General features: G+C 41.0%; 1 pseudogene; it reads right to left on the bottom strand.

The window, feature by feature from the left end:
• Positions 1–4,311: 4,311 nt before the first annotated feature.
• LOC118916363 (calreticulin-like) lies at positions 4,312–22,258 on the bottom strand (annotated as a pseudogene).
• Between the last annotated feature and the right edge of the window lie 560 nt (positions 22,259–22,818).

Raw genomic sequence — 22,818 nt, forward strand, 5'->3', positions numbered from 1 at the left:
ATACACAATGGAATATTACTCAGCCATAAGAAGAAAACAAATCCTACCATTTGCAACAACATGGATGGAGCTAGAGGGTATTATGCTCAGTGAAATAAGCCAAGCGGAGAAAGACAAATACCAGATGATTTCACTCATCTGTGGAATATAAGAACAAAGGAAAAACTAAAGGAACAAAACAGCAGCAGAATCACAGAACCCAAGAATGGACTAACAATTACCAAAGGGAAAGGGACTGGGAAGAATGGGAGGGAAGGGAGGGATAAGGGTGGGGAAGAAGAAAGGGGGTATTATGATTAGCATGTATAATGTGGCGGGGGGGAATGGGGAGGGCTGTGCAACACAGAGAAAACAAGTAGTGATTCTACATCTTCCTATGCTGATGGACAGTGACCGTAATGGGGTTTGTTGGGGGGACTTGGTGAAGGGGGGACTGTAGTAAACATAATGTTCTTCGTGTAGTTGTAGATTAATGATAACAAAAAGGAAAAAGATGAGTATAAGATGTGAACAGAAAGGAAATTTTTTTTTTGAGAGGGCATTTCTCATATTTATTGATCAAATGGTTGTTAACAACAATAGAATTCTGTATAGGGGACTCAATGCACAGTCATTAATCAACCCCAAGCCTAACCCTCAACAGTCTCCAATCTTCTGAAGTATAACGAACAAGTTCTTACATGGTGAACAAGTTCTTACATGGTGAACAGTGCAAGGGCAGTCATATCACAGAAACTCAGAAAGGAAATTTTTAAATGGAAAGACATATGAAAAGAGGCTCAAAACAAATCAGATAAATGTTAAGTAAAACAGCAATGTCCTATCCTTTTGTTTCTATTAAACCACAAATATCAGAATGTTTGATAATACCAGCTGGTGGCATTGTGGCAATGCTGGAACTCTGCACATGGTGAGTAGGGACTGGTATAGCCATTGTGGAAAGCAACCTGATGTAAATTATGCAAAGTAAGTACTCTCTGAGCCCATGGTTCTGCTCCAGGATACAACCCAAAGAAATTCTTGTACAGAACACACAAATGTTTATTAAATTATTTGCAGTTATTTATTATGGTGAGGATTTGAAGGCAACCTGGCTACCAATGGAGAGTAGTTAGCTAAAATGTGGTATATGTTATTCATGAAGCGTTATGCAGCAATCAGAAACAATGGTTTGGGTGTATATATAGGACTTTCTTAAAAACATAGCACTCAGTGAAAAACATGACAAAGTGAGATTTAAATACTATACCATTTACATAAATTAAAAATACATTCATACAAAATGAAAAATCACATTTTATAAAAACACATAAATATATATATATATACACAAATATATTTTTAAAACATAAAAACAAAAAGATATACACCAAATAGAACTTAGTTGCCTATTTGGGGAAGGGGTAGGGAATAAAAAGGAAAAAGTAAATAACAAATAAAATTTTAAAGTATAATCACTGACCTAAGATGATAAAGTGCATGTACTGAGGAGTGTGATTAACTAAACTGTCTTCACTCAAAATCAAACCAACCAGTCAACAAAAGAACACAGAGCTGGAAGGAAAGATATATATTGCACAGTTGTCTCTGGATGTGGGAACAATAGGCAATTTTAATATTCTTAATATGTTCATAGACTCCAACTTTTTTACATTAAACCATCTGTTACTTTTTAAGATGAAATATATAATCAGAATTTTTAAAATCCTCATTTGGAGGAATATGGTTCAGTGGCAGGACAGAGGTGTTCAAAAGACAAGTTCTGAAAGGAAACAAAAATTTCCAAGTCTGGGTGCACAATGGGTGGAATCATGCATGCATTTTTCCTTGTTAAGTAACCTTAATTTCTGAAATAATGTTTGTTTGTAAAATAAAAATAAAAACAAAAAATTTAACAAAAGTAAAAGCAGCTTTAACAAAACACTTAAATGATAGTCTTTGTTTACTCTTTCCCTCAAGTTTTGCATGAAAATCAGTATCTTTATCTGGTGATATTTGAAAATGTGTAACTATTGAAAGAACATATGCCTGACCAATCAGAGAACACTGGTCAGCAACAATGCTCACAGCAGACCAGCATCCCTAGAAAACAGATCGCCCCCCACATCAGCCTGCCAGCTCCCAGACAATGCGCAGGCTCAACAGTTGAAGCCTTGCTCTTTTTCATGACGGGGAGACTCTTAATGGTATCAAAATGGGTATAAAGGTGAAGGGAGCCAAAATATGCCACCTCCAAAAATGCCACTTTGGCATACAGATTGTTCTGAGCTGAAGGCTCTTGGAAAAGAGCAGATAAAAAAGGAACACTCTGATCTCCCCCTTTTCTCCCTGAATATAAGTGATAAAACTCCTATGTGAGAGCTCCCCTCCATCTACCAGGAAAAAAGAAACATTCTTATCACCACAGATGGAAAATTGAGGGAGAAAATTCTGCACAAAAGACCTTGTTAAAATAATTCTTAATTCCTTTTGCTTCCTTGTATGTTTTACTTTTCCACAGTTGCCTCTCTTTGTTCAACCTAGTGTAAATGTGTTTAGGCTTTGCTGCTTGGTTCAGTCTTCATTTCTTATGGTGGCCCCTGTGTGGCATAAAACAAATACATTTCTCCGGTTAATCTGTCTTATGTCAATTCCATTCTCAGGCCCAACTAAAGACTCTAAGAAAGTAAAGTTTTTCCTCCTCTACAAAGGCAAGTTTCTCAAAACAGAAGATTGTAAGGCCCAGAAATTACACCAGGCACCAAACCACAGGAATGAAGAAGTTCTTGCTACTCCTCTCTGACTTCATCACTCCACTCCTGTCATCAAGCACCCAGCTCTTTCACTCTTGAAATTCAGTCCACACACGTTCTCCATCAGACAGGCTCATACGTTCTTCAAGATCTGGTTCAAAGGCCATTTCCTTCACAAAATCTTCCCTGAACCGCCAGCCAGCATTTTATTCATTCTTTCAGCTAATATTTATTGAGTACCTACTATGTTCCAGATCCATATTGTGTCCCTGTGCCATCATATGACAGCTGTGTCTGGGCCTGACTGCCCAGCTAGACTGGGATTAGTTTTTGATGTATATGTAGTAAAACAAAGGAAGCAACACAAATTTACATACAATTAAGTCAACACTTCATCCTCACAGCTGAGTTTGTAGTAGGTCCTGTTATTAACCTCACTTCACAAATGTGAAAAATGAGGCACAAGAAAGTTAGCTTACTTTCCCAAGATAATATAGGTGGCAAGTAAATAGAGCCAAGAATCAACCACCTGTTTGTATGTTTGGTTTTTTGAGGAAATTTTTAAAAGAGGAGAATTACTTTGTGCTTATTTTCCTTAAAAGGGTATTTCTTCTATATGGGACGTTATCTATTATCTGTATTCAATCGTGCTAGATATTCACTCACTCAGTCAAAAGCCAAGTGCAATGGAAGTATAAGCTTTGGAACCAGATGAACTTGAGCTCAGATTCTAGCCTCTTACCAGCTGTTCAACCTTGAGTAAGTGACTTGCCTGTTCTAAGCAGAGGCTGCATCTGTAAAATGAAGATGATAATAGTGTCCTCTACAGCGGCTCCTATGAGGGCTAAATGAGCACATTACAGGAGCTTCTCAAATTTATTGGAAAGTGCTTTGCAATCTGTAAAGAGCTGTGTGAATGCATATGATAATGATGTGAGCAGGTGGAAATAAACCTGCAAACAAGTAACAGTTATTTAAAAATTAGGGCACAAAACAGTAGAGAAGCAAAAGGAATTTCACAAAGTGTTTTTCCTTATGTTAAGAGGAAGTCTGATTTTGTTTTTAAGTGCTTGATGGATCTGCAAGAAAACCTCATTGCTCACAAGTACAACCACCCATCAGAACTGCTCAGTAGATAGTAAGTAATACAGATATTTAAACAAAATGAAATTCCCTGGATGGACTGGGATAAACTGAAAGTGAAGATCAAGTTTATGCAGAAGCTTACTTAGCAACAATTAACTTCATTAACACCATGATAATGATAGTAAGAATAGCAACTATTTGTTGACTATACATTTACATCAGATGTTTTACACACATAGCTCATTTAATCCCCACAAAAACCTCATGGAAAAAGGAATGATCATTCTCTTTCCATTGACAAGGAAACAGAAGCCCCAAGGGGAAATGTGACTTTCCCAAGGTCATACAGAGCAAAGAAAGTGGGGTAGAAATACAAATCAAAAATTCATTCAAAAAGAGCAATTAATTTTGCTCCCCAGATTTTGCCAACCTCAAGAAGATTTTCCTTTTAAGCAACATTATTTGCCTCTCTGTGTAACAATTTTATACCCAGTTACAGTCCATCCTTCTGGTCAGTGTGGACTTCTCCATTTTCACCCTGAAACACTCTTTCAGCATCGTCCTCCTTCAGCTGCCTGTCGTTTCCTGGCTCCTCAGCAGAATCTTCTTCACTTCCCTCTTCTTCAGTTCCCCAGATGTCATCTCCCTGTTCCTCCTCTTTTTCTTTTTTTTTCTTGATCTCTTCTTCCTGTTTTCTTTTTTCCATTTCTTCATACGTTCTCTCCATTGCTTCTCCATGTCCTGTTTAGAATGTGGAATTTCAAAATAATGTACAGATGGTATAAACCAAGTTAGCACACTCTTAGAAATGTTTGGCATCTTCCCACACTCCTAAACATTTCCAGGATGTGTTTATTTACACACAAATTTTCAGTATGTGTGGAGTGGAAAAAAGTGTGTGTGTGTGATTTGTTCATAAATAAAATTGGTTCAGATTCAAAAAAATTTACTGAATGCCTACAGCATTGCTGAGCATGGTGCTAGACAATCTACACACATGATTTCTATTCTCACAGCAATGTATGAGGTAAGTCTTACTAGTGCCACCTTCTAGATAAGGGATTTGAGGTTCAGATTAATTAAATGACTTGCCCAAGCTATATAGCTAGTGACAGGTAGAACTAAAATTAGAAACCAGGTTGTTTGGCTCTGAGTCTGGCCCTCTTTCTTCTATATCACAGTACCACAATCTTTATGGAATTCTCTGAATTTGCTTTGAACTGTGACCAGTACAAACTCCCATTAAGTCAGAAATAGGAGTCCTTCTGTGTTCTCTAATGTGTTCATCCAGGTCCCAGAATTTGATCTCTAGAGCCATCTTCACACTTTCTGCTCAGAGGGGCCTAAAGGAAAGGACATGATCCAAATTCCTCTAGGGCTTTCATGCTCACCTACAGCATCCAGGGCAAGTGGTGTTTTACCTAGTCTTATGGGACAAAGCTAGACTGAGAACCTGCATGCCCAGAAGACTGGAGCCTTCTGGAATCCTGCTGGGAGCAAATGGCTGACATCCTGTTGTGTTTCCCACATTATTAGGGAAAAAAGTCTTTTGATCAGTCTTCCATTTTCTTCTGCCTGGAAACCACTGGCTACAATTAATGTCTCTGTTTCTTCACTTTCCTCTCACTGCTCTATTCACTGACCTGTTTCCATTCTCCATTCTTTACCAAAACCACTCTTGCTAAAGGTAACCAAAGACCACCAACTCCTCAACACCACCTGGGCCTTAAACAATCCATTGAGCCTATCTCCTTTTCACTAGGCCCTGACCAACTCACATCCTCACTTTTCTCTTTATTTACTTTTGTGGACTCACTCTCTTGCAAACATCCCCAGCTCCCTTGCCTTTCCCTCCTAGTTGGGCAAACCCTCATCTCTGGTTAAATACAACTCTCCATGCCTGCACCTAAGCAGAGAAAGTGGCTGGAGAAAACAATAGAACAAAACTGATCTCATTTTACATTACAACAAAACTCCAGTGAGCCCTTAGCACTCACCAATGATCCTGCTATATATCTGTGATTGATTCACTCTCCTCCTCCTTGGATGACTATTTCCCACCTTCTCACACTTCCAGCACCTCTCTCCCAACCTCATGTTAAGTTGTTGGCCTTACTTCCCATTTCACAATCAGAATAAATTTTCCACATACTCTGTGGCAGCCATGGAGGTACACCACTTGGATTTCCCTTGAAGAAGACTGTCAGTCAGTTTTGAGGAGTGCAGTGAGCTGGTAGCCCGTAGATGTAGTACCTGGGGATCCGCTGCAGCATTTGAACCCAGGACATGCTGTTCCAAAGTGGCCGAGCATAGAGGAGCTTCTAGGGTCTGGCCAGAGCATAGAGGAGCTTCTAGGGTCTGGCCATTTCCTACACGGTGCTCCTCTACAGGCAATCTGTGCCCTGGAGCCCTGTTGGGCTAGTGTAACTTTCTCAGAGGTGCACTGCACTCAGCAGCAATTCCTACCCAATCGTCTTCCTTCTTCCCCTCTTTTTCACAGGTGTCAGACTTTCCTGCCCCTTGCCGCACCCTTTATCCTTCATCTTTCCCAGGGATTATCTTCAATAAATCTCCTATATTTCTAGCTCTATCCTGGTGCCTGCTCCCATAGATTCTTCCAACTGACATGCACTCCCACCACCATCACAACTACCCACCTACCTGTATTTATTTTCAAATTGTCATTCTTCACTCCTGTGATTAAGGATGAAATATCTGTATTCCTAAGGAAAACCATCTTCTTAGGTGCCAGATCTCTAAAAGGTACTACAACTTATAGAGAATTTAATTGTTAATTTATAGAGAATATAATTGTTGAGTAATCCAAAAATGTTTATAGTATGTCAGCTGTGTGTCATTCCATTCTTTCTTGAACCTATTTCTTCCTGTATTGCTCCACTGAAAGTGCTCTTGTCTGAGTCACCAATGAATTCTGTGTACTAAACTTAGTGATCCATTCTCAGTCCTCATCTTTTTTCACCATTTGTCATCACAGATCATTCCTTTTCTCCTTTAAATACTTCCTTCACTTAGCCCCAGGATATTTACTCTGTCTTGGTTTTCTTTCTACCTTGCTCACTACTCTGTCTTCTTTGCTTGTTCCACTGTATCTCCCTGATCTCTAAATATTGGGGTGCCCCAAAGCTCATCTGTGAATCTCTTTTCTATATATACCCATTCCTTAGGGGATTTTATCCAGCTCCTTGGGGCTTTAAGTATTAGCTGTAGGCTGATGACCCTCAAATTTATATCTGTTATACAGACTCATATGCAATTGCCTCCTTGATTGGATTTTGAATAATCATATCTGACTTAACATTGAATAGCTATGTTTTTAATTTCTGTCTCCTCCCCCTACTCCCTCTTCTTCTCCATCTCGTAACTCCATCCTCTAGTCACTTGGGTCAAAAACCTTGGAGCCATCCTTGTTAATTCTCACTCATATTCCGCATCTAATCATCACTCCTGTAAGTTTTGCCTTCAAAATGGATCTGAGCATTTCCCTTTATCTCCACTGCTACCACCTGCTTCTGCCTTTGTTCCACTATAGTCTTTTTTATTCCTATAGTCTTTTGCAATACAGCAGCCAGAGTAACATTCTAAACCATAAGCCAGTTCATTTCATTCTTTTGCTAAAAATGGCTCCAATGGCCCTAATGGTTTCTCTCTCGCTTAGCTTTAATCACATTGGCCTTTTAAACTCTTGAAAAAGCAAGAGTTTGTTCTAATTCATGGATTTTGCATTTACTTTTCATTCTACCTAGGGTTTTCCTCTATAGACATCTGCATGACTTGCTCCTTACTTCCTCCAATTCTCCTAACTATATTCAACATAGCCTCTCCTGACCACCCCTATATAAAAGAGCAATATATATTAAAAACCCATGATTATAGCCTTCTCTATGGCTTTATTGTTCTCCATAGCTATTATCACATCTTACATGTACATATTTACTCTTCATATGTTTCTTGTTGGTCTCCCCAAACTGCACATAAGCCCCATGAAGGCAGAAATCCATTTATTTCACTGATATATCCCTAACAACTTAAAACAGTGTTTGAACAGGCACTCAACAAATATTTGTCAAGTGAATGTATCATTTAATAATAATAGGTACCCATGTATTAAGCACTTATTATAAGCCAGGAACTTATTCAGCATGCTATCATCATTTTAGAGATGAGGAAACTAAAGATCAGAGAGGTTAAATAACTTGCCCAAGGTCATAGAGCTAGGAAGTGATGGAGCCTGTTTTTACATCTAGCTCTTAAACTCATGCTCTTAACCTATATGTAATATTGCCTCAACAAAACAATATTAGATGATAACCCCAATGTAAAAACAAAACCAAACAAGATTAGAAAGTATTAAGAAGTCTAATAATTTTTTTTTCAAGATGACCATTCCAGTGTTTCTTTGGAAATACCAAGTATCAAAGTTCTTTTTTTTTGGTGCCTGTGCTTTGCTGGTGCTCTAAGCATGAGCTTAGTCTGCCCACCGGGTAATCCAGCACTGGCTGCAAACCGGCTTGAATGGATCTTCATGCAGAGGCAGGAAGTCACAAACCCACTGTCCCAATAATCACTCCACCCATAAAATGGTTTTAGGAGAGCAGAGAAGCTGGTAAATAACCCTTCTTTCTTTCTCTAAGCCACCCATCAGAAATATGTTCAGTGGCTCCCTTCCAGATCACCACACTGTGAACAGGGAGTGGGAGTTCTAACTTGCTAAGTTAAAGGCTGTGTGTGATCTTGGGCACTTTGTATATACTCTCTGAATCTCAGTTCCTACACCTGAAAAATTGGAATAATATCTGTCTTGCGGTCCTTTTAAGGGCTAAGTCAGATAACTTTTGGAAAGTGCTCACAGAGTTGAATACAAAGTTGTAGATATACAATGAATGTGAATTCTTTCCCCCACCTTTTAGGACCATGTGCCCAGCAAGCGAGACAATGACTGTAAGGCTGACTTTTACAATGCAAAGGACAGTGCCCAGCTGAGGAGTCAGACATATGGAATTGAGAGTGGGGGAATATCTTACTTTTCTTATACCCCAGGTCTTATTTCCAGCCTCTTCAGCAAACACTTCATTATTTCTAAGAAGAAAATTTTCAAAGATGCTGCTTGACTTCATCTGTTGAAATGAAAACAACAGGGTTAGAACTAGGTTGAAGGGCTTAAAAAATTACCTGGGATCCTTGCTAAATTCAGATTCTCAGGCCATAGGCCTAGCAATTTTAATCAATAATCAAGGTGGAATGACGGAGTGAATACAAAGGTTATTAATAATACAGAGGGTCCAGAATGCTCTAATGCCTTAGCTGACTCATTCTGAAAAGAAGTTAATTTACTGTTTCCCAAGGTTGTGTGTTCCTCAAACCTCTGACTAATAATTTAGAGGGTTGTAAAGAAATATTCGTCACTCTGCTAGGCTCCAAATTGCTGCCCAGTGGCTCTTGCCCTGGCTCAGATTGACAGCACATACCTCTGATGCCACTTATAGGTATTTTTTAAGGTTCTCTTCTTAACATAATCAGAAAAACTAAAGGAAAGGAAGGAAAGGAAAAGGTTTGACAAGAACTGCGAGCAGAATTTAGATTCTCTACCACATTTCTCTATTTTCTTAAAATAACGTATTTAGTATTTACAATTAAAGGAAAAGATTAATTAAGTCAATGGTATGTAATAATTTCAGTGTTTGTTACTTAATGATAAAGGAATGGAATAGAAAGAGTGCAAGCCATGGAGTTAGACCAGCTCAACCACATACTATCTGTGTGACTTAGGGCAAATCACTCAACTCAGCTCCTTTGAGCAAGTTACACAACTTAATGAAAATTAGAATTTATATATATATAAAGCACAGTATCTAGCAGATAATAGTCATTCAAGAAATGGCAATAGTTGTTATCATAACTTTTCAGTATCTGGATATGGTTCAAAATGGACAAAAAGGAGGGTCATTCTGTGTTTTTTTCTTACTTCAGGAATATGTAAAATAAATCAGCAGGTTAATTGTGTGGGAGCAGTTGCATGACCAAGAGAAAGTTTGCAGCATGAGTTATCATGTGTCCCTCCTTCCAGGTTTGAAAAAGTTTTGTTTTGTTATGTCTTATTAAATAAGAAAGACTTTATTTGGGTTATACCATCCCATCAACCCTGCTCCCAAAAGAAAAGTAAATGACAAAATAGCCACTTTGAATAGAGAATGTTATTTTGCTCTGAACCATTTTTAAATTAGTTTTAATAATTCCTTGTGCAACTTTGAGATTTTCTTTTAACCTTTGGGATTTTTTTGTCTTTTGTGTTGTCAGCAGTCTTGCTTAGAGAACTGCTCATTTGTTGGCTCCTCCATTTTCCCTGCTTGCATGAGAAATATTCTGAATCTCCCCTATTCTCTTCTGTGCCCCCCAGCCTCCAAATAAGAATTGGGACCTGAAGGCCAGTCCTGCTTCCTCAGACTTACTACTGGAGTGACCTTGGTCTACTCACTTCCCCTCTGTGCCTCCATGTTTTCACCTGGAAAATGCAAGAAAATATACCTCCCCTGCTTTCCTCATACTGTGGTCAGAAGAAAAGAACATGTGAAAATGAGCTTTGTTAGAATGTAAGCCTAAACAGTTAATTCACTGAAAGTTACCTGGTTTCCTGTGCTATCCTACTTGAATCATAAAATGGAAAAAGCACAGGTTGGGGCACATTTTTAGCTACAGGATCTTGACAAGTTGAGTCACCCTCTCTGAAACCTTGGCTTCCTCATCAATAAAATGGAGATGGTAAATCCTGTGTGACACAGACCATATGACTTAAGGAATGTGAACATGCATTATGCCTAGGCTATATTTATTGCATTTGTGTCACTATTCCTTCAAAATCATAAGGTGTCCCCAAAGTAAGATAAAGAATTTTCTTTGGTCACTGCCATCTCCTCCCAGCCTCTGTCCTGATGAAAGAATGCAATCATTTCCTCCTAAGCAAAAAAAAAAAAAAAAAAAGCAAAGGGTTTGTGTATGGAGATGTCAGAACAGAGAGCAGGCAGCAAGAGGCATAAGAAAATTAACCAGCTTAACTAGCCTAGGACCCACTGGGAGGCTGATGAGGCTCACAAAATATCTGAAGGCTGGACACCAGGTTGGGTGGAGCAGGTGAGGGAATTCCAGCCCACCTCAATACTGAGTCCCTAAGTGCAGGGACCCTGTGGTAAACTGGGTGTGTGGGGTTGGCTGAGTGAGTAGGGTGGATCTGTGAGTGTCAGGCTCAATTAGAACTTAGAGGAGAAGGATGCCTGCAACATTGTGCAGAATGTTGTCACCAAAAACGAAAGGTAAAGAAATAATGCTGAAGTTTTAGGAATATTATCTCTCAGGCTTCATCACAGACCTGCCAGGTCAGAATCTGAGCTTTAATAAGATGCCCAAGTGATTCATATGCATGTTAAAATTTGGTTTAAATTCCCAAATAGAAAGGTTTGCCTGCTTGGAAAAGTTGATAGAACTCAAAGCAACTGGTGCCAAGTAATCTTAAAATTCTGTAAATGAACACAGATACAGTTAAAAATGTATACCTTAATGTTTTCAGTGAAAAAAAAATTCCAATGCATTTTAAGGAAACAATCAGATTAGGCATATTAATATGACTACATATTTACAAGATGTGGAAAGTTCTATTATTTACTAAACAGGAACAACTGAAAAAAAACAGATAACAGTTGGAACTTGTGCAAACTGTATTCACATTCTTCAGATAAGAGAGGAAGGAAAGTGGGACATAATGTGTCCTTCCCTTCTCTCCTGAACCCCTACTGTGTAGGTGGTGATTTACACACATCATCTCCTTGCACTCCTATTCTGGTCTCACTGAGCCAGGAAACCACAGAAGTGGAAATAAATAAGGTGGAAAATAAATAAATAAACCAAGAATGCTTCAAGTAGGGTTTGTCTGTTCAGGAGACCTTTGGTGGCACTGATCTGTAGAAATCACTAGAGACAGCGATTTCCCTGACCTTGGGACCTTTCAGGATACACCCAAGGACAAACAGCTGTGGTTTCTAGAGGCTCTATTGTATAGTGGGTAGAGTCAATAAAGCAAGGACTTAATGGCTCACAGACCTTTGAATCCTGTCTCTACCACACGGTTTCAATTCTTTCAAATGTAAAATGGAGTAATAATAAGGGATAATAATACTTCATAGAGTTGTGAGAGTTAAGGGAGATAATTTAGGTAATGCACTGATCTCAGCCCAGTGTTTAACAAAAGTAAGTTCCCTTCCTCTCCAAAGGAATTTCAAGACAACATAGGTTGTTGCAGTTTCTAAAAGGCCCCCTAGGGTAAAGCCTTGATGGGACTGGCACTTGAGGCGCTCTCTTTTCTCCTGAGTTGGGGGAAGAATCCTCCTCATCTTCAATAATAGTTCTCAGTGAAGAGTCAGAGAAAAACACTATGAAGGCCTGAGTAACTGAGCCCTTCGCTTCCCCTCCAATCGGGCCAGGAAAGATGACTGGGAGAGAGAGGAAGTCTAGGTCAAGACTTGTCATCATGGCTGGGACAATCAACGTCTGTCTGGGGATTTTAATATTTCATAGTTTTACCACATCTCTGATTCCTTTTATTCCCAGAACCACCCCTGGGAATCATGTAGAACCAGCAGGGCAGTATAAGGTACTGGAACCCTAAGTCTGGCCTCAGCAGGGCCTGCCCTCCGATCCCAGCTTTTCTGCTTAGCAGGTGTGTTTTCAGGCATATCATTTAATTTTCTGAACCTCAGTTTCACATTTGCAAATAGGAGATTTCATAGTAAGAATTAAATGGTATTTATAAAGTCTCTAATACAGTGCTGGGTATATGGTAGAGATTCAATACATTTTAGCTATGATAATTATCAGGATGAATATAACTTGACCCATTTTAAACATAAGCAGTTTGAGGCTTAGAAAGATCAAGACTCATTAAGTCTTATGATTTCCAGGCTGGAGCTCTTTCTTCTTTGTCGAAACTTTAGAGGGACTGTTGATCAGTGGCTTTGAACCCAAAGAGCTTTACCTACCAAATGTCCAGGCCAAGAACACTGATGTTATAATAGTTACAAATAGTGGGGTCAGGCTTATATTTAGGGTTGTCTATTTCTGGATGAATCTACTCCCCCTGGTAATTGGGATTGTCAATGATCCGAGGTTTCCAACATCCCTAGGTTTCCAATGTCCCTAAGCAAATAAACAGAGAATGAACATGGAATTAGTATTTTTCCATTCTCCCCTGCAATCAGAAAGACCAATCAATTAAAAAAGACAGTTGTGTATTAGACATAAGGATTCAGGGCAGGATTCCTGGAGCTTCTTTCCCTTTCTTTGAGGTAATGCATAAAACTCTTCCAAATTCCCCTTTCTATCCAGAGGTTGCAGAACAAGCTGTCAGAAGACCCTTTCTGAGCCTGGTCCCATCTCTCTGCATAAGTTTGTTCATGAAGTTAAGAAAATGTAGCTTCACAGGGAACACTAAGGGCTCTGGCTCTGGGAGCCACTCTCTTCTGGTGTGTCCCACAGAAAACATAGCCCAATAAAATCATACTTGCTCTTCAGTCAGTTTTACCTCTGAACCATTTTAAGCTCATTCCTTTAGTTCCAGTCCCCTCATCCTTCTGATAAGGTCAGGAGTAGGCCCTTAGGAAGAATTCCTCCATCCCCCCGTACCTTTGGCTCACTCATGTCCTGCCTTTTCCCTTTCTGGACCACTTCTGAGATTTCTGGCTCCTGACCCCAGAACCATTTCCTGTTTTGACCATGGTCCTTTGGCTGCTTTCCACCATTCTGGACCAACCCCTCACCTAGGGCTGCCTGGCCCTTTGCCTCCCATTGTTGACCTTTGCAGCCTACTCTTTCCCAGGTTAGACACAGCCCTGAGGTCAGGGTCCAGATGAGGAGGGTACAGTCTTACGGTGAGTAAGGGGGATGACCACAGGATCTGAGTTCTGTTTTGTAAGTTAAAACTTACATCTCTTTGTCATTATTGGAAAGAAAGACCCCCTCACCTTATACATCAGGTTTGGTATCAGAGGCCCATCCCACTCCCCATCCATTGTTTCATCCCAGTTATCTGGTTTCTTGGTATCTGGGTCTGGGATGTACTCAAAGTCCTCCCAGTCCTAAAACAAAATGTTCCTCCATGAGGACAAACTGTGGTCTGGGATGAAACTGGGGTCTAGAGTATAGTCTTGTTGGATGTGGCTCTGCCCCTGCTACCCTCCTGTCCTCACCCCAGTGAAAGCCCAGTTCAGGAGTCTGCAAACAAACCCAATACAGGAGAGGATAAAAAGCCTGTAAGCAACTCCATCCTCTCCTCAAGTTCATGTCACTGTGACTTTGAATTCTTTAAACTCAAATAAGATATTAACTTCCCTTTCTCTGACCCTTTCCTATCCCCTCTCCCAATCATGTGTCCCTATTGTCAGAACAGGTCTTCTGGCCTGGGTCTCTCTTTGTGAAGACCTCTCTTGGTGACCTGCCTTATACCCAGGATGTTCCCAGACGTGTATGAGGCCTCCTTTTGTACCCCAGTCCCTTCTATTTACCAAAACAGAGCTTCAAGCCACAGACAGCCTACATCAATTTTCATCTTTCTTCTGCTGTGGAGCCTCCAAAGTTTTGCTCAGTCTACCAGGCAGTTCACCTTGGTGCTGACCATTTGCCCAGGTGGACTGAAGGTTTCAATGCCAAGATGACCAGACTCTCAGTCATTCAGCAGCATTGCCACTGGGAAAGTTCCCTGGTTCCTGGGCTGTCTCAGCTGCTTTGTGATTAGTCTTGATAGAGCCCTGACTAGCTAACTAAGTTCCCTCTTCCCCAGTTCCACTCTACAGCCTGTCCTCTCGCCCCTAGGCCTTGAGCCAACCCTGACTGCATCAGGTACATAGTCCATCTTGCTGCCCTGAGCCTGTATGCTGGGCCTGCAAGAAGACCCAGATACTGCCTGATCATCTGCCTTAATTCCCTGACTCCACCTCCCTCCTCCTGGGATGGGAGTCCTTTGCTGAATCTCCCTGCCTCTCTGCAGGACTCTCCCTAGAGACTGGATTCCAGCTGCTGGGTCTCATGCTGCCCTTGTTTAACCCCAAGCATCTCCTCCACATGAGACTGACTGCTGTGACCTGGGGTAGCAACATAGCAAGTGAGGCCCTTCATGACCTGGCTCCGGCAGACTTTTCCAATCTCATCTCCCACCATTCTCCACCTTGAACTTTATGCTCCTAAAACACTGAACTGCTGCTTTCTGTTCTTTTCACAACTACATTATTTTCTAACTATGTGTCTTTGCTTCTGCTCTTCCCTGGGTCTGGAATGGCTTCCCTCCAACCCAATTTGTTGCTTCCCTTACTCTAATGAATTCACTGTTTGAAATTCATTTTATTAACATATAAATGCCATAATTTAAGGACTTATATATATAATACAAGACACTATATTATGTATATTCACTCACTTAATTTTCACAACCTTCTAATTATTCTATTATTAGATTAATCCCTATGTGTGAAATTGACTTTCACAGCAGTTATGTTCCTTGCCCAAGGTCAAACTGTTAGTAAGTTGGGGTCTCACAGTTAGTAGACAGTGGAGCTCAGATTCAAACCCATACCTGTGTGACCCAAATCTATGTTTCCAATCCCTAGATTAATCCAGTGATGCAAGCATTGCCTCCTTTTTCCTAGACAGTTACCGCCTCCACCCTAACTCAGGCAGTGTAAAGAACCTCTTTTGGGCTCCCACAGTTTTTCACTTCCCAAACTCTCAGAACTAATTACACAGTGTGACCTTGTGTGTATACTTGTCTGCATCCCCCAGTAAATTCTGAATCCCAGGAGTTTTCTCAGTCTCTGGATTTTCATATTCATAGATTTATTCAGTACAGCTTTCAAGTGAATGACAGTGAATCAACGTACATACTCCACACATTCCCCATACAAATAATGTTGGAGTCAAAGAGATCCAGGTTCAAATCTTGGATCTAATGTATGTGTATTTGGTCAAGTCAGTTCATTTTCTAAGCACCAGTTTCTTTATAAAATAGAGATCAGAGCACACTGCTCACAGAGGCTGGCAGAAGGATCAATAGGTCCTCAACAAATGTGAGTTGCTTCCCTCTTCCCTCCATGCCTCTTTGGATATCAATATTTAGCTGGACACCTTGAGGGACTGATGCCCCTGGTTTCTGTTCTAGTGTCTCCAGCCTCCTTCTCCCATCCCCACAGCTGAGAGTTTCCACCTGTTTCCCAGTCAAACACCCTCTAACCTCAGGTTTCTTATCTTCAGGATCCTCTATTTGCAGACGTTCATCCTATTCCTTGGTTTCCTGGCATAGGGGTCTTTTATCTTCCTGGGAGGTAGGAAGTCCCATCCATCCTCCAGATCCCCAGCTGCCAGTTGCTGGTTGTCGATTTTGACCTCATAAGTAGCATTTGGGTGAATGATCAGAGTGTACAGGTGAGTGTCTTTATTGATCCAGAAAGAGAGTGGGGAATATTTTAGTTCCAAATGGGACACCTTTAGACCTCAAGTATTAAATACACCAGACTCTCAGGTCCTGGATGCCACCCCGCAAACCCCTGCTAATTTACAAACACAGTTCACCACATTCCTCATCCCATTTCTGTGGTTAAGCCAATAGAGACTCTGGATCTCATTCTCCTAAGTACACATTCCTCTGATCTCCCCTAGCTCCCATTCTTCCTCTGCCACAGCTCTAGGCATTCTCTGATCTTGTCTGTTTTTCTGTATGTCCCACTAGATTGTGAGCTTGTCAAATTCAGGGGTCATGTCTGACTTATCTGTTGTGTCTACAGATTCCAGCACAAGGTCTACCCCAGAGGAGGACCTCAGGGAGCGCCTGTGTGTACAGCTCTTGTACAGTCCTGCTAGGGAAGGCCTTGGTCCTAGACACAAGCTCTCCAGTGGCCCAGAGCCTATGAGCTCCTGAACACTCTGTTTCTGCCTCCCCCCTACACTCCTGTGCCAAACTTCTTGCAGTGCCACTCTTTCTCAAGTCTTCTTCATTTTTCTCCTGTGATTACCTCTTCCAGGAATTCAATCCTCACTAAACTGTCGCTCTCCTTCACAAGACCAATGACTGCTTGTCTTTCAAAACTCAGCACAAGGGAACCTTCTCTAGGAAGCATTTCCTAAGCCTCCATCTGGAGGATCTGGAAGATGAATGGGACTTCCTACCTCCCAGGAAGATAAAAGACCCCTATGCCAGGAAACCAAGGAATAGGATGAACGTCTGCAAATAGAGGATCCTGAAGATAAGAAACCTGAGGTTAGAGGGTGTTTGACTGGGAAACAGGTGGAAAATCTCAGCTGTGGGGATGGGAGAAGGAGGCTGGAGACACTAGAACAGAAACCAGGGGCATCAGTCCCTCAAAGTGTCCAGCTAAATATTGATATCCAAAGAGGCATGGAGGGAAGAGGGTTGGATGGGGGACCTCTTCTGTGCCCCTACAGACCCTGATCATATTAGGTGGTCACTCTGCTTTCCTTGACTCTTACCTTCGCAGGACTCTGAGTTCTGTGAGGTCAGAGGCCATCTGACTCACTCTATCCCCAGCCCAAGGTCCAGCACAGAGTGGCATTTGGTGAATGCCTGTTGAGTTGCTGATGAAATCCAGCTATTTTCCTCCAGCCAACCTACATCTCTCTAACCTGATGTTACTAAGATAAACCCACCCCCATATTTATGCCCAGCATTCCCCACCTCCTCCACCCCCTCAATATCTAATATTGGGAAACTGGTCCATGCCAAACTCCGTTCCAAAAGAGGACCTTCTATGACTTCCTAGGCTTTCAGGTTGATGGCTATGTGAAGTCCTATAATTTAGAGCACTATGTGAAGTCCTATAATTTAGAGCACATCTCTAGGTCTATTTTCTAATCTGTAGAATGGAGATGACATTTGATTTATGGTGTTTTTGTAAGGCTTAAGGAAGATAACATACATAAAATGCTTATCCTTTTCCAGGCTGATGACTAGCCCACACACTTACCCAGCACTTGATGGTTTTGTTCTCATAGTATTTCCCTTGATAATGAAGAATTACTTGTACCTTGTTGTTGCCAAAGCCACAGATGTCAGGGCCTAGACATTAAACCCCAATAAATGATTTTACATCACTTTTAGATAGTTTTCCTGGTCTGAGGCCAAGATAGACATAGCCTGTGTGTTAATCAGGGTCCTAGCAGGAAATACAGCTCACTCAAATCGAGGAGAATTTAAGAAAGGAACTATTTACAAATGTGGGGGCAAGACAATGAGAAAGCACAAGAAATAGTACTGTGCTCCACGGTAGCAGTAGTAGGGCTAATTCCTGCCACTGGCTATTCTGGTAACCACCCTTTCTCCTAGGCCTGAAGGGCAAGGAGAAAGAGTGCTTGGTTACCAGACCCAGAAGGAGGAATCCTGTGGAGAGGGCAGCTGGGAGAGAAGCTGTGACTTTCAGATGAGGGACACACCCTCTTCCCTCCCTCTGACTTCCTGCCACAGCTCCTATTGCCCAAACACAGTCAGAAGCCCCTCCTGCGCCAGGCTCTTTATACCGTATCATTGAGTTCTCACAAGTAGGTGTCGCTATCTCCACTCTTACCTGAGAAAATTGTGCCTCAGAAAAGTTAAGCAACTTGCCCAAGGCCTAACAACTGGGATTCAACCCAAGCCTTCCTAGAAACAGAGCCCTGGCTTCTTTATGCTTTATGAAAACTTTAGAGGGAACTGTTGATCAGCAGCTCTGAGCCTAGAGAGAGCTTCACCTGACAAAGGTCCAAGAATCATTTTTAACCTAGTTTTTCAACCTCACCTCCCATGTTATTGCTCTCTGACTCCTAAACACCCTCCCCCGCCCCCACACACACTGTGCTCTAGCCATAATGATTTCATCATTTTCTCCTCTTGCATTTGAATTTCATGCCTCTGAACTTTTACACATACTGTTTCCTCTGTCCTCATTACATTTCCTCCATCTCCTCTGACTATTAAAATACAATTCTTTCTTCAAAGAACAATTAATACCTCCTCCAGAAAGCCCCAGTTAGGACCTGAGTCGTGCCATTTTTTGTGATCTCGTGGCACTTCAATACCTTTTTTAAGTGTCTGTTATTCTGCCTTTTATATTCACATGCCAGTGTCCCAGCAAACAGTAGGCAAAAGGGTGGAGTAGAAAACAGCACAAGTTTTAAAGCCAAACACACTGGGTTTAAGTTCTGGCTTTCTATTTACTCTCCTTGGTCATATTTCTTGCCCCTGTTTCCATATCTGTGAAATGGAGATGGTAACAGCCCAAACTTGCTGGGATTTTTTTCAGCATTAACTAAATATTCATATGAAAAGCAAAAAAAAAAAATCACATTTAAAAAATTACTCCCAATTTCCCTTCTACAACCACCACATATATATACACATATAAACTCCTTGTAACAAGGGGGTATTCTGGAAAAAATAGAGATGGGCAAAGACACGTTTTAGACACCCAGTGTGCTATAATGCTCAACATACGAAAGAGATTGAAAGATAAGAAAGAGAGCTGGGAAAAGGGGATGCAGACCCAAAAAGGGCAAAGAGACTAAAGAGGAGAATTTTTGCAAAGGCTTGAAAAGAGAGATCTGAAGCCCTCTGGGGAAAAGAAGAAATGTTTAGAGAAAGTTTTAGGAAATTTTGCTGTATGATGTGTAGCATAACTCTTTCCTCTGACTTTGTACAAAAACATTCAGTAAAATCCAAATTCTTCCTCAGTGCTTTGGGAGTTGAATTTGTTGTTTGTTGGCTTTTTAACATCAACCATGTTGAAACTGGATTCAAGGTTGGAGCTATGTAAAAGCTGGACGGCCCCAAGGAAGCCTAGTGACATACAAGATTACAGATGCCCAGCTCACTGGTTATGGCTCTGTCACTGTAACTCTCTGAGCCTCAGTTTCCTTATCAGCAAAATGTGGATAATTATTCCTACCTCATAGGATTCCCATGACAGTCAAGTGGGTAAGAGATGAGAGAGTCATTTTGTAAACTGTGAACATAAAATACAAGGGACTATCATTATTTATGCTTGGTGAGGGTCCTTCCTTCATGACCCCACAGTTCTCTGTACTTCCCTGAGTCATATGAGGTTGCAATCAGGTTTATTTTGTTCTTTTTAAATAATTTCTAAGTTCCTGAATAGCAGGGGCATCTTTACATTCCCAGCATCTAGGCTAAGATTTGACACAGAGGAAATGTTCAATAAATATGTGCTAAATTGCACAGAAGGATAACAAGTCCTGATTCAGATGTCTCAAGCATTTTTTGCACACTAGTATCTGTACTAAGCACTTTTATGTCTGATATCGCATTCAGAGCTGTCTCTTTTTTTTGCATATGCTTACTTCCCCAAAGGCCTCACATGAGACTAGAGTACCAGAGGAAATTTCATGCAGAGGGAGTGCACACAAGGGAAAGAGCATTGAGCCCATTGGCAGAAGACCAAGCTTTGAATCTCTGCTCTACCAAACTTGCTCTGTAGCCCAAGTAATCCCCCCATCTCTGAGCCTTGTTTGTACCCAAGAGCCCTTCTAAAACAACTATGAGGAACCTAATGAACTCAAGTGGGATGAGATGTGAAGAGCAACAAACAAGAAATCAAACTACAAAATGGGTGGCTGTGCAGAGACTACTTTCAGAGTCACCAAGAAGCAGGTGTCCCACAGGTCACTTAGTCTCTGATTCTCTTTCCTTTGGAAACAATTTTCCAGAGTGGATGTAAATGAGATTTTAAATGTTCAAGCCATTTTGTAATTCTCTCCTTTAATAAACATGAAAATGAGATTCATAACAGTAGCCAGGATAGAGCATGTGGGAAATCACTCCAGGGGACAATCAGTGGATTCTAATTATAGGACAAAAGCGTTCTCAGGCAAAAACCCCATGCCTGTAGACTTTGTCCTCAGCACTCCCCCTTTCTTCATAATCCCCATAATGTTATTTGGCTCTTCCAGCAGACCTGTCTAATGAGCATGGCAGATGACGATTATCTCCACCTATTATCTCGATATTAGGCTCAGAGAAGTGAAAACACTTATACAAATAATGCAACTCTCAACCCTAGGTCTTTCTGCTCCACTCTCCTTTGTACCAAGCTGCTCTAGGGGAAAGCAGCATTTAGGGGTTATATAGTACTTTTCCCTGTTTCAAGTGCAGGGTTATATAAAAAATCCTAGGATTGGGGGAAGCAGTAGCATCTAGCAGTAATGGGCAGAGTCCTGGAGTCAGACCTAGAATCAGATCTCAGCTCTGCCTCTTGCCAGCTGTGTACAGAGCCTTGGGCAAATTACCCAACCTCTCTGGGACCCCACTGCAAAACTGGGAATATAACAGCAACACTCTCATGAAGTTGTTAGGAAGATTGATGAGGATAATGCATCTAAGGTCATAATTTTGAATACCTGTTCTTCAGTTAATGGACATTATTATTTTTGTGGAGAGTCATTGTTCTCCATCTACTACTTTTTAAAAAAATTCAATGAAAGAGAAATGAATTGGTAATCATGGAAAAGAACAATTGTATAAATTCAGAATTTTCCCAATTAGTATATTCTTCAGCATTTACCTTTACCCTTTTCTTTGTCTCCATAAAATTGTCCTGCAATGAGCTGAAATTTACTATAATCCTGCCTATGTTTAGATTCCACCCATCATTTTTTCCAGCCGTCTATGGGGTAAAGAAAAAATAAAGCAACATGCAGAAGTGATTTGTGGTTTCTTAAAGATAATAAGATAGTAAGATGCAGCTAAGGCTGACCAAGCCTTACAGGAACAGTAAGGGAATGTCAGGGGACAGCTCCAATATCCTTGAAATCATCCTCACTATCTGATGCCTGAACCCCGTTATTCATGCAATACTATATGGGGTGGCTCCACTATCAAATAGTTGAGCCACTTACACATCAGTGCTCAATCCCACCATTCACTAAGAGAAATAAGTCCTGAAAACCACCATTGGAAAGTATGGTTAAAAGATGTGAAGCATTCTCATAAAAGTAGATGGAAAAATATGGTTAGGGAGACTAAGCCCTTACACATATTTATATTTAGTAAACTAAAATAATAAAATCAGCTCACCAAGTAAAGAGATTAGCATACCATCTAATACTTCTTGAATTAATAATGACGATATTAAACAATTTCCATTTACCCTGTTATATTGCTTAAACTTTTTAGCACTCCCTTGCACTTTCAAGAAGATGCTGATAGATTTGTTTTGCTTTGGCATCAATAGCAGAGAGACAAAAAGGCATTTTTGGAACCTGGCACTCCACCCAAACATTCAGTGCCTTTCTGATTTTATGCCTTAGAGTTGCTGACTCCACTTCCTGGGCCTCCGCACGGTCCCAGATTCATAGGGCAGTCTGGCAGGTTGGGATGGGAGAGTCATGGGGGGTTGCCTTTATTTCACCTCCTCCCTGCAACTGAATGGATATTTCTCAAACCCCACTACCCAGTATCTAGGGTTATTGACTCAGCTCTGCCCATGAAAATCCCACATCAATACACATCCAATAACACCACCTGACTCAACTAGCTCCCCTCATGAGGCCCAGTGGGTAGGCCTCCTTTTTGTGGTCTTCCCCTGCCTCTTCTGAGATCTCAATGTTTGATGGCCAGGATGTCTCAGTGACTACCTCTCCCACCGCTCCCCAGAGAGGGGCCCTAGCAGGTTCTTTCTGCCTAAAGTTGCTGTGGTTTTAATGAAGTAAATACCACTTCCCTGACCACAGTTAACCCAATGAAGGATAAGGATAGATCGACGCCAAAGCCAAAAGATTTATTATATGTTAGGCTCTCTGTAGGTCCCTTAAAATGTCACCTCAGTCCCATGGACAATGCTATGAGATAGGTGTTGTTAATTCCATTTTGCATCTAATAAGTGGTGAACCTAGATATGGACCCAAATCTGTCTGATTTCAAACACTGCCTTTCCTCTGGAAGAAGAGG

This window comes from Manis pentadactyla, chromosome 4, assembly GCF_030020395.1.
Source record: "Manis pentadactyla isolate mManPen7 chromosome 4, mManPen7.hap1, whole genome shotgun sequence".
NCBI lineage: Eukaryota > Metazoa > Chordata > Mammalia > Pholidota > Manidae > Manis > Manis pentadactyla.